Source organism: Triticum urartu, chromosome 2, assembly GCF_003073215.2.
Source record: "Triticum urartu cultivar G1812 chromosome 2, Tu2.1, whole genome shotgun sequence".
NCBI classification, from domain to species: Eukaryota; Viridiplantae; Streptophyta; class Magnoliopsida; order Poales; family Poaceae; genus Triticum; species Triticum urartu.
In genome coordinates, this window is record NC_053023.1 from 243,544,040 (window position 1) to 243,557,709 (window position 13,670).

At 43.9% G+C, this 13,670-nt stretch overlaps 1 long non-coding RNA gene across 1 annotated transcript; it reads left to right on the plus strand.

Annotated features, from left to right (window-relative positions):
• The first annotated feature begins 6,162 nt into the window (after window positions 1-6,162).
• Window positions 6,163-9,824, plus strand: LOC125536936. The gene is made up of 3 exons (XR_007295365.1): window positions 6,163-6,714; window positions 7,145-8,618; window positions 8,798-9,824. It is a non-coding gene; the product is annotated as an uncharacterized LOC125536936 (long non-coding RNA).
• The last annotated feature ends 3,846 nt before the right edge of the window (window positions 9,825-13,670 follow it).

Here is a 13,670-nt window from a genome sequence, read left to right on the forward strand (position 1 = left end):
ACATCAAAAGTATGAAACAATTGCTTGGCTTGTCATCGGGGTTGTGCATGATTTGGGTATTTTGTGTGATGAAGATGGAGCATAACCAGACTATATGATTTTATAGGGATAACTATCTTTGGCCATGTTATTTTGAGAAGACATGATTGCTTTGTTAGTATGCTTGAAGTATTATCGATTTATGTCAATATTAAACTTTTGTTTTCAACCTTATGGATCTGAACATTCATGCCACAGTAAAGAAAAATTACATGGATGAATATGTTAGGTACATTCCACATCAGAAGTTCTGTTTTCATCATTTACCTACTCGAGGACGAGCATGAATTAAGCTTGGGGATGCTTGATACGTCTCCAACGTATCTATAATTTTTTATTGTTCCATGCTATTATACTATCTATCTTGGATGTTTTATATGCATTTATATGCTATTTTATATGATTTTTGGCACTAACCTATTAACCTAGGGCCCAGTGCCAGTTTTTGTTTTCCCTTGTTTTTGAGTTTCCTAGAAAAGGAATATCAAACGGAGTCCAAATGAGCAAAAAATTTACGGTGATTTTCTATGGACCAGAAGAAGCCTATGAAGCAAAAGAGTTGGGCTAGAGGAGCCACGAGGCATCCACAAGGGTGGAGGGCGCCCCCCCGCCCCAAGGGCGCGCCCCCCTGCCTTGTTGTCGCCTCGTGGACCCCCCCTGACTTGTTCCCAACGCCAAAAAATCCTATAAATATAGAAACCCCAAGAAATAAACCTATATTGGGAGTTTTGCCGCCGCAAGCCTCTGTAGCCACGAAAAACCAATCGGGAGCCCGTTCCGGCACCCTGCCAGAGCGGGAAAGCATCACTGGTGGCCATCTTCATCATCCCGGCACTCTCGATGATGAGGAGAGAGTAGTTCATCCTCGGGCCTGAGGGTATGTATCAGTAGCTATGTGTTTGATCTCTCTCCCGTGTTCTTGATATGGCATGATCTTGATGTACCGCGAGCTTTGCTATTATAGTTGAATCAGATAGTGTTTCTCCCCTCTATCTTCTTGTGATGAATTGAGTTTTACCTTTGAGGTTTCACTATTATCGGATTGAATACTATTATGGATTAGAGAACACTTGATGTATGTCTTGCGTGGGATACCCGTGGTGACAATGGGGTGTTCTATTGATTCACTTGCTGTATGTTTTGGCACTCAACTCGCGGATTCCCGAGGTGACATTGGGGTAATCTATGCATAGGGGTTTATGCACGTTTTCGTCCTTATTTCCCAGTGGGAATCTTGGGGCACTCCTTGAGGTTCTTTGTGTTGGATTGAATATTATGAATCTGAAGTTGTTTGATGCATATCGTATAATTGACCCATAGATACTTTTGGTGACATTGGAGTATCCAGGTGAACTAGGGTTGATTGATGTGTGTCATATGGTGTTATTTTACTACGAAATCTAGGGTTTTTTGTGACACTTATAAGAATAGCTCAATGGATTGATCGGAAAGAATAACTTTGAGGTGGTTTCGTACCCTACAAGCAATTTCGTCTTATGTTCTCCGTGATAGGAACTTTGGAGTGAATTTTGTCGCACGTTGAGGGATTGTTATATGATCTAATTATGTTATCATTGTTGAGAGAACTTGCACTAGTGAAAGTATGAACCCTAGGCCTTGTTTCCATGCATTGGAATACCGTTTTTGCTCACTTTTGTTACTTGCTACCTTGCTGTTTTTATATTTTCAGATTACAAAAAACCTATATCTACCATCCATATCGCACTTGTATCACCATCTCTTCGCCGAACTAGTGAACCTATACAATTTACCATTGTATTGGGTGTGTTGGGGACACAAGAGACTCTTTGTTATTTGGTTGCAGGGTTGTTTGAGAGAGACCATCTTCATCCTACGCCTCCCACGGATTGATAAACCTTAGGTCATCCACTTGAGGGAAATTTGCTACTGTCCTACAATACTCTGCGCTTGGAGTCCCAACACGAGTCTACAAGAAGAAGGTTACGTATTAGACATCATGCTATCATACCTAACTCTGCGGACAGGACAAGCTATATCAAATGCACCGCTTAGTGTCACATCATGGATGTAGCCCGGCAAGCTCTGTCGTGCCATTCTGCCACCTTTTCGCCTGCCTGCATGACACGCCCGTGTACGGGTGTCATTTAGGGGTGATCTTCCTCAGAAATGGTTGTCAGGTGCCAAATGACAGCCACTTATTCACTTGGGGGCTCGATACCGGACCGATAAGTGACCTGTGTCACTATGAGGTGGAGCGGTGGAGCCTTGGTAGGGAAGCAGGCCGCCAGCTTCCCGGCAACCCTTATCGGGGAAGTCTTGTGACTTGTCCTTGGAGTGGCCTCGGCCCGACCAGGCTCACCTGCTCGGCAAGGGAGGTTTTTCCTTTGTGATATCTTGCTCTTTTTGGTTTGTATTGGTCTTCTTGATCCGCCCTTTGATTTCTCAAAGAGATATCTCTTCTGCTTAGCCTTGTCTTGGATACTGTAACCTTGCCCTTGAGCCCGTGTACAGTCCGGGCAACATATACCAGGGTTTGTTGCACCAACACCTCCTTGAAGATCGAGGTGGTGTGCATATCGGGGTGCAGAGAAGTACAAGCGAGAGTGGTCGCTATATAACCTTGGATGGGGATGGATAGCATGCTCGGGGGGTGGATTGTGTGTGTCTATGTCAAATATTGATAGAAATCAAACCTATGGAGAGAATGTGCGTGCATAGTGAGCATGCGAGAGAGGCTAATGGTGAGAGACATATACATCGTGTGTGTCAATGTTTAAGCAATATAGAGGGATCGTGTGCGGGATACAAAGAGAGGACTATGAGGAGTGTGTTTGTGAGGCAAAGAGACATAGCGAGGGATAAATGTATGTGTGTGGTACATGGTGTGTATGTGACGAAGAGGTACATGCCAAATAGAGTTTTCATGAAGAGATTGTGTGTGCGAGATGGAGAGAGATATAGGGGCCTTGAGGCGGGCAGGGGCTGGGTTAAGGTGTCAAAATATGTGCGTTGATGCATGTGTTACATGCGATTATGCGAGGGACGGTCGAATCGAGAGAGATGGTTGTTATGTTATGGATGCTCCTCTTTCTCTCTCACGCAAAAACACACAGAAAACACAATTAGAAGACCGTTCTCCCATGTATACACAACATCTTGGCATATCTCTATGTCTCACTCATACATGATCATTTGCACATTCACACATCTCCATGATTCTATCACACACACTGTCTCCACATTGCTCTTCCGCTACCACACACATATAGACACATAGACGCGTTCTCTTTCCGTTACACACACAGAATCTATATCAATTTTTTTTCTAGGGGGCACCTAAAACGTCCAAATCCAAATAATCACGAACTGAAGCTAAATTCAAATATATGGAAATATTGTAGCACAAAGAATTTTTCCAACAAAAAAAGTAGAGTAATATTCGGGGATTGTTTTCACACATACAAAAGGGTTCGGTGGATGTCCTTATAGTGCAACACCATGACGCGCCATTCGATTGACCGCGCGGTCACGGTGCACACGCTTGCACATGATTCTGTATCAATGTTGTGCTAACTAATGTGGTATAAGCACGGCCGTGATGCACGTGCTTGCACAGGATTACGTGCTAGTACGGTGTTCTTTTAAATTTTATCAACCCTACATACAACTAAACTAAGCTCCCATAAGCGCACTCATCAATAGGTCACCACCACCGTTGTGCATGTGTGTACGGTGGAGTATAGTCACTGCCATGTGGGAGCCGACCCCACATGTCATCCGCACTACAGCACCATACATTACTGCAGAGGATCTCAACACTGCATATGCTGGCGCCCGCCTACTCCGGTCGACCATTTCTCGCCCACCACCGCCATGTCCCCACCATCCCTGTGCCATGAAGTCACAGGCTCGCCCGCTCACGTCGTCTGCAGTCCCTCCTCGCGATGTCGCCGCACTACCAAGCACGTGAGCAGGTGGAGCGGCGTCTATGCCCGCAATGTACAAAGAAGAGGAGGACGAGTGTGTGCACCAGCACGCGGTGAGGAGGAGCTAGTGGGTCACTGTCGTCTCCGCCTACGCGGAGGAGTCCCGCATGGTGGCTATCACGCCGGAAGCCGGTCGCTCCCGTGCTGAGCTCGTAAACCGGGTGCGGACGTGGAATCTACCTTGGAGACCTTCAATGCTACGTGGATCCTGCAATCTGAAGGAACAATGTGGGCCAGTCGACTCTTGTGAGCCATTGGATGCAAAATGGACGTCCAGAAGGGCTTCTTTAACCTCCGGAAATGATGCACTATTCATCTTCTCTCTCAACCATCAAGCAGCCAGCCCGCCACAGGCCTAACCGCCTGCCGCCGCCACCCCGCCCTCCCGTGAACCGCCTCCCACCGCCATGCTCCCCCACCCCTCCATCTGTTTAACCCCGGGCATGATTTATTTTTTCCAGCGAACTGCATTCCACATCCAACACTCATAAGATAGATCATGGGCACCGTGCCACCCTAATATAGATACTAGGGCAGCTTCTCTGTCGTCTTCTCCTTCGCTCCGGCGAACTTCTTATTTCACAAACCGACTGACCCAAATAATACTACTAGTACGTATTAAGTATGGTAGGAACGCAAAGAAACGAGTAATAGTACCAACTACAAGAAGAACTATAGTAATACATACTAGTACATACTAAAGAGTTCAAACAACGAGAAAGAACATAACATAGTTCTACTGGGGGCTCGACACAACACACCCTTGAAATAAAACTAAGCAACTAGTCCGCTTGACAACGGCACTGTCACCTTACTCGGAGTCCTCGTCCCTCTTCCTCTTCGCTAATACTTCTTTGCTTGAACCGGACACTGGGCTCCGCTTCTTCATCCAACCCTTACAGATATTTAAACAAAGGTAGGCATCGTTGTTGCGTACACGATGTGATCTTCATCTATTGTCTCCGATTCCCATGCATGATGAAACTTGGGTTGAGATTTCTCCAGTTCACCGTAAGAAGGATCAATCTTGGCTGCTGCCAGGGTCAATAATGAAGGCTGAGAGGAGGACACTAGGCTTTACTTCTGGAGATCGAAGGGCTGGCCTACAATGAGGCCTATCCGATCCAGGACTCTCCTGTCATTCGTAAAGTCTACAATAACAAATTTCACTCTTTTGTCCTTGAGGAAGACCTCAAAATCCTGGCACCTAACGTCGGCATGGCATATGTGGTAGACCAAGCACATGTTATGTACGCAAACCTGGATGACGGCGGGCTTCTTCTTCTCTTCCTCCTTTAGAAGCTTCTCCTTTTCTAGTATTGTGGTGTACTCAACATCTAGCCCAGCGATCTACTCATCCTTTGAACTTTCGAACATGTGTAGGAAGCGACCAAGGCATGCTTCCACCTTCATGGATCTATGGGTGTATATGACGATGAACTCATCACCGGTGATGGTTTTAATCTTGTACTCACTAACAATCATGGAGATTTGGGAGGCCATGGATTTTGGAGGCAGCTTAGGAGAACTGGAACTGCTGTAATGTGAAAGGACAGGGCGACTAGGAGCAAACTATTGTAAGGTAGAAGACATGGACGACTAGGGCGTGCGAATGGCGTGGGGTGGTGGCTAGCCCAGTGGATAAACGGTTGCATGCCCCCAAAGATTTCTTGAGTACTATGTGGGACCCACTAGATGTCATGTCTACTAGACCTACATCGTATGCCTGACGGTATAGCTTCTGTTTGTTCGCATGCCATGCCGACACGTGCATGTAACTTTCACCTAATTTCGTCAACCGTCGCGCCTCCCACGACTGTCGCCTCCCTCGTGTTGTCGCGCCCTTTGAGACTTCGGCATGCTATAAATGAGCAAGTTTTTGCCTACCCCGCATGCATGATACTCCCTCTGGTCCTTTTTACTCACCGTATTAGATTTGTGTCAAGTTAAAGTTTGCAAAGTTTGACCAAATTTATATTAAAAATGTCAATCTTTCTCTAATAATAAAGCACGGGTTGAGTTTGTCGGGTTCACCGTCGCGGCCTTTTTTTACAAAGGCCCCTATGTTTTTTAGGAATCAACCCGCAGTCCTATTTTAAGTGCCTATTAGAGAAAACGTTTCGTTCTTACATAAAGAACCCTGCATTATCGTGTATTCGACCCGTGGTCCGTTTTAGGGGCAAAAACACATGCGCCCGAGCCAGGGAGCTCAGCTCTGCACCAGGCGCTCGCCCCGACCCCATCTTCCTCCGCCGCCTCGCCGCACCGGCCGGCATCACCGGAGATCACCGCCACCGGGAACAGGTCACGTCGCCGCACCTGCCTTCTCCTTTCCCTCTTCATCCTCCCTTCCTCTCACCATCTCTCTCTCCCTCCCATTGCAGCGCCGCCATGGCTGTCCCGAGCTTTGCCGGCAGCCGCGCCGCGTGAATCCGGCCGGATCTAGCCGCCCTTGCCCAGATCCGCATCCTCCGCTCCGCCGCGCCCCGGATTCGGCCACTACCAAGCCTCCCATCCGCCGGCCTTCCCCTGCTCGACTCGGGTGGACGGGCGAAGTTTCTGACTTGCCATTATAGTTGACCTGAAGCTCCGTTGGTGAGGACCATTGCCGCTGCTGTAGGTTAGGGAGAAGGCTCGAGGCAGCCACGAATTCCGTCCTGCACTACTTCAACACCGACCTATTCTAGCATGAATCTTCTGCCGTGAGGTATTTTCTTGTGCACTTGGATGCTTGTACCAATATTTAAGGCTTTTCGTTCGTGAAATTGAGCACTAGGTGGTCAAACTATAGGTTTACTTCATGTTTCTTCCCTTGGTAGTTTACAGATCTTTCCTGTATTGATGATATTGTCCTAAATTTCGTTTGAAATTGAGGGGATGTGATTTTTCTAGCCCTCAAGCAAAAAAGTGATTGAGGGTTCCAGCTATACGACGAAACTAATCTCAGTAGTTTAAGTTTTCACTACACTTTTCGCATGCTTGAGGTTGAGGTTAATTTCCTGTCTTCGAAATTATGATATAAGCATTTTATGCTTGTGTTTAAGTCAGCACTGCCTCCTCTTATTTTGTGTGTGTGTTTTTAACCTATATGAGTGCAGCTGCAGAATGTGCCACTGACGTCACCATTATATATGCAGGATTTGATGCAGCAAGGGCCATTTGTTTGACAGAAACAGAGTGGTTACCGCAAGAGAGGTACAAATCAAGGACCGAGGAGGGACGAGGGCGGATTTGATCTAAGTTGGGTCACTTTCTATGAATAGATGATGTGATTGCTTTGTTATTTTGTTTAATTAATAGAAATATTGATGAGGCAATTGGAAGAATCAAGCAGGAATTTTACTACATATCTGCGCCATTGATTTGGTCATCTCTGTCACTAGCAAGTTGCATAAGAAAGAGTGTGGTGTTGTAGAGGCGTGTATAGTTGTGAGTCCCTCGATTATAAAGCGGATCCAGGTGAAAGATGTAGGTGGTGTGCGGATTGAACTCTAGATCGAGAACCTACAGTACTAGATGGACGATAACTATGCTTACAATTGTTGACCGAACACTGTGAGGTATGTGCCTGTCCCTCTTCCACCCATATCAACATGTAATTTTGTAAGAAGCTAATTTAGTGTAGCAAGAACATCATATTTTAGATACGGTCTGCAGATCGATGTACTTTGTCCGTCTTTCCTTCACCAAAGCATGCGTTGTGAGATCATGATTACTACCAGGTAGTACAACATTGCAATTTATTTTCCAGAATGTTCCTTGAACACACTCCCAAGTTCCCAACCATCAGTAATTATAGTCTCCTCAATTCAGATGCATAATTACATAATATTGTTATACATGCTGCTTAAGTTGATCACCATTATGCTGTTAATTGGACCTCAAGAATAGAGATGACACCTTACCATAGGCAGCTCTTTATTTTGTGCACGTTAACTCAATTCTGAAAGTTGATTCAAGTCTTTAGTGCTTGAAGTAGATTCGTAGAAGCTACAATTCTGTTAGTATGTGAACAAAAAGCTTATCTTATATGTGTGACCGGAGTTGCAGAATATGAATAGGGGAATGATCATAGATGCCAACACCTACAGTATGATTTACCTTGATAGATGTGCAGTGGATTCGTAAGTAGTTTTAGTGTTTTTTGTAGATAGCTCAAGTACTTAAGCTTCTGCAATCATGAAAAACAAAACAAGGGACCAGTAGTCAGGTTCCAATACACTGATGCTTTCTCTGTTAAAATCTTGACACACATTATGAATCTCAATAGCTTAATCGATTCTAAGCTCATCAGAAGTATTTGTTCAGAATTTGGATCATCAGTCGCATATGCTTATACCCGAACCCGCTATAACTTGGTATTCTTGTGCCAGATTTTTGCCATTCGGTAATAGTTATAATTGCATACTTCGATCTGGGAGTAATGGTTGTACCAGGATGCGTCTCATGTCTTACTTTGTGACAGCAGTTGGTCGCATTTCAGTGACCGTCAATTGAACCTTGAACAAGCAACTAAATAGCAGGTCTTCTTTGGTTGGAAGCACCACATCTCATCTGTGTTGCTGCAAAAGCTTTTCATTATTGGACCAAGCTTATGGGATATGCATTGCAGTAAGTATTAGTTACCATGTTCAGTTCGTGTGACCGATTTAATTACTTCTCTTGTGTGGAGAAAAACTCTTTAGTTGCTTCTTTTGTTTGTGCGAATAAAGCCGTCGAGTTACTTCAAAAATGTCCTTTTCTCCTAGGATATAAGATTATGTTATGTGGGCGGGCTGATTGATTTGCAGGTCAGTAAGGCTGTACATTGTGTGGAGGGACTGAATGTGTATCCTGTTCAGTGCACATCGACGAAACTGGATTCAAAAAAGTAAAATATAGAGGCTGGAGAGTTCAGCGACCAGCTTGGTAGCACTTGTGTGGCATCTATCATCGAGCAGCACCCTTACTGCGACGTCCTACCCGTGGTCCTTATGGCACCGTTTACATAGCATAGACATGGATGTGGTCGGCCTCGGCATGTTCTCCTTTTGTGGCCAAGGACAGTGATAATGCAGAGAATTTTAGAATTGGGTTGCAGGCATGATGCTCAAACCTGCTCTTTAGGGGCTTGCAAAATGATCTTTCCTGTTATGTAACAAAACATTCTCACGTAGTACCGTAGGTCATGGAGGAGAAGAGCGTGTATGATCATGATGAGGCCGGGCATATGGCTGCCGCTGTGCGGGACCACAAGATCGTCAGCGAGATCCGTGACCATATGCGGCTCCTTTCGTGCGAGAGGAATTCTCCGGCAGCTATGAGGACGACCAGAACACGTCCGCCTAGAAGCAGCAGAGAGATGTATTTGAGGATTTTATACTATCTGTGTCTTTAACAGACTACTACTGATCACAAACTAAAAAGGAAACGGATTACTGGATCGGATGTGGAAGAGGAAAAGAAATTGGAATAAAATCCATACAACAACTCGACCAGCAGTGAAGTACCCAGCTTTCAGAGATTGGACGCCCAGATTAGTACACAGGAAAGTTGGACTACTTGATCGTCTTGAAGGAGGATGTCTACATGTACTGAACCAGTAAATCATTCATGGATATTTCTTTATAATGTCTGCAATAACTCATTCGTCGTTATTTAAAATTTTGATTAGTCTGATGGCCCTTTATAATGTTTGTGCAATCTATACGAATAATTCCATGTGCATATGTATTTTACCACCAAAATCAGTAACTATGATTATCCTTGGAAATGCAATAATGTTGCAAAGCAGTTAAGATCATATGAAAAATTACATATCTTACCCTGCTTCTTGCACTCCTCAACGCTTGCTCCTTCTCCTTGTCACTGGCATGGTTGCATTATACACTATAACCAACATCCATGAATAAAATTTAGTAAAAGCACTTGATAATAGAAGAAAAGGAGTGAAATGAGATATATTTCCTACTATCTGGGTAATGATCGGGATCGGAACTTATCATCCGTTGGACAAGTGGTGGTGGAGGTAAAGGTCATGATCAGAACTTTGAGCGAGTTCAAGATCACATGGGTCCGAAGGACAGCAAATGGTGTTGCCCATTTGCTGACGCGCTTACGAATAAGCAGTAGAGCATCGGTCCTTTGGGACTCAGTTCCCCCTATTGTATTCTTAGCGTTGTATCAGACGAAATTCCTAATTTAGTTTAATAAAGTGGGGGTGTGAACTTCAAAAAAAGAAGTGTTTGTTTGGGACAAGCCCAAATAGTGTTCAATTTTTATGAAAACGTTAAATTTTATTAAAAATAATAAAATTTACCAAAATTAACCTAATTATAAATGTTTATTTAAATTGGATATAAAAATGTTGCACAATAGCACATGAAGCAGATTGTATCTCTTTTTTTGCCCGGTGCAACGCACAGGCATTTGTAATAGTATCTACAATACAAAATATATATTTTATGAAACTACATTTCATAATGAATATAAAAATACTGATGTGACATTGTGAATGTTGATACATTTTCTATAAGTTTGGTCAAAGTAGAGGTACTTTGACTTCGGAGAAAACTTATATGCACTATGCAGACTAGTTCCTCCGTCTAGGTGCGTTATGATACTGTCATGTTATATATAGTCATCACAACAAAGTTAGCTACAAGAGTACTACTACCTCCCTTCAAGTTTAAAGGGCTCGATTAAAAAATGTCACATACTATTACCAAGATAGAGGCGGTGGAATAGTTTTTGTAGTCTGCAAAAGTACTCAATTAATGCTCTCGTTCTTCACAAAAAAATGTGTTTACCAATGCATTATTGCATTGCATGCATGCCTGAACACTAACTGACAAAGAATTTTTACATGCATTAGTCAATATTCTCTAAATTCTTGCATGCAGTAATTTGGTGCACCTTGAAATCTGAACATGTGTGGGCATGTATGTTTTTAATGACTTGAGACTAGCTAGCCCGGCATGCAGTGGTCAGTTCATTGTATGCAATGATATTAATTAGCAAATCTGTTGTCAACACCTTGGTCGCAGTGCAGAACGTAATAAGATGACTTATCCACCGTTCCCATACCTGCAGGAAGCTCGTTCGCCTTCAAATATTTTCCTCTCCATGTGTGAAAACAATTTGCATGCTTGACTCTTCTTCACCCTCCGGTAGTCCCACCATTCCTCCCCGTGTGAAAACAATCTGCATGTGTAGGATCGAAAGTATGTCTAGAGGGGGGGGGGGTGATTAGACTACTTGACAAAATAAAAATCTAGCCTTTTCCCAGTTTTAAGTCTTGGCAGATTTTAGCAACTTAGCACTAGTCAAGTAAACAACCTACACATGCAAGTCTAAGAGTATAGTAGCGGAATGTAAAACATTGCACATGCAGGTAAAAGGGAGGAGTTTGGAGGGAGCAAATGCAATGTCGACACGGAGATTTTTGGCGTGGTTTCTATAGGTGGTGCTATCGTACATCCACGTTGATGGAGACTTCAACCCATGAAGGGTAACGGTTGAGCGAGTCCACGGAGGGCTCCACCCACGAAGGGTCCATGAAGAAGCAACCTTGTCTATCCCACCATGGCCATCGCCCACGAAGGACTTGCCTCACTAGGGTAGATCTTCACGAAGTAGGTGATCTCCTTGCCCATACAAATTCCATGGTTCAACTCCACAATCTTGACGGAGGCTCTCAAGTGACACCTAACCAATCTAGGAGACACCACTCTCTGAAAGGTAATAAATGGTGTGTTGATGATGAACTCCTTGCTCTTGTGCTTCAAATGATAGTCTCCCCAACACTCAACTCTCTCTCATAGGATTGGATTTGGTGGAAATATGATTTGAGTGGAAAGCAACTTCGGAAGGCTAGAGATCAAGATTTATGTGGTTGGAATGGAATATCTTGACCTCAACACAAGTGTAGGTGGTTCTCTCTCAGAAAATGTATGATGGAAGTGTAGGCATGTTTTGATGGCTCTCTCCATGAATGAAGAGTGGGTGGAGGGTTATATATAGCCTCCACACAAAATCTAACCATTACACACAGTTTACCAAACTTGGTGAGACCGAATCATGAAACTCGGTCGGACCGATTTAGTTCAAAATGTGAACATTAGGATTTTTGGTGGGACCGACACGTCAACTCGGTGGGACCGATTTCATTAGGGTTAGGGCATAACGTAATCTCGGTGAGGCCGATTACACAAACTCGATGGGACCGATTTTGATAATAAGCTAACCAGAGAGTTGGTCAGGCAAACTCGGTGGTACCGATTCGCTCATCTCGGTTGGACCAAAATGTTACGAAGGGGAAATAGAGAGTTTGCATTGCGAACTCGGTGGGACCGATCGCTCATCTCGGTTGGACCGAAACGTTACGAAGGGAAACAGAGAGTTTGCAATCCCATCTCGGTGAGACCGAGATCCCTATCGGTGAGACCGAAAAGACTAGGGTTTTATGGCAGTGGCTATGTCAACTAAACTCGGTGGCGCCGGATGGAAAGTTTCGGTGGGGCCGAGTTTGACTTTTGGTTTGGGACATATGTGGATATGAGAAGGTGGTTGAGGGTTTTGGAGCATATCACTAAGCATTTTGAGTAAGTAACCCATTAAGCAACACCTCATTCCCTTTTAATAGTATTGGCTTTTCCTATGGACTCAATGTGATCTTGGATACTAAAAGGTAAAAAGTAGAGTCTTGAGATTTAGAGCTCGAGCCAATCTTTTGTCCTTAGCATTTTGAGGGGTCCACATTTCTAATCCATGCCATGCCAATCATTGAGCTTTCCTGAAATATTTATCTTGCAATAGTATTAGCTCAATGAGCTATATGTTGTTAGGAATTTCCAAAACCACCCAGGGATAGTTGCACTTTCAATCTACCCCTTTTTGGTAATTGATGACAACATATAGATCAAAACTTCGACAAATGATTATAAGATTGAAATACATCGTCGCTTTCAGAAGTATGTGATAAGCAAGAACTCCCCCTAATTTGTGCATTATTTAAAATTGGCTTTTGAATGCAAATGAACAATCGATTAGGATCATGGGTTACTCTTACATGTCACAGACATCTTGGTGGAGCTCTCAAAATGATATAACTTAAAAGCATGCACTCATCACCAAGCAAAGTGAACGATCATATAAGAAAATAGAGGATAATATCATCCAAGCAAGCATTAAAGTAGCATATGATCAATCACATGATCACACAATTGTCTCACACAAGGACATAAAGTATCTCTCACAGGCACACAATAAAAAGTTCAACCAAAAGCAAAGAAGCAAAACACTCTCTCGAAGCCTATGATCTATACATATTTCTCCCCTTTTGGCAACAAATTACCAAAAAGTTCAAATATGCATAGTGATATGCGTCTCTCAGGCTTGGTCTTCGGGAGGTGGTGTAGAGATAACTCCAAGGATGAAGGCATCCGTTAATGTAGTTGAAGCTGGTGGAGTGGCTGCTGGAGGTGGTACTGAGGCTGTAGCTGCTGGTGTTGATGCTGTTGCTCTTGTATCAGGTACATGCACCGCAGCACACCTCTGTCCTCTAGGCACTCGCTGAAATGCATCAGTAGTTGCCTTCCCTCTCTTCTCTTCTGCTTCCTCCTGGAGCTGCTCAACTGCTGTTTGAATCACAGTTACCTTCGGATCGAGATCATAAAATTTGGT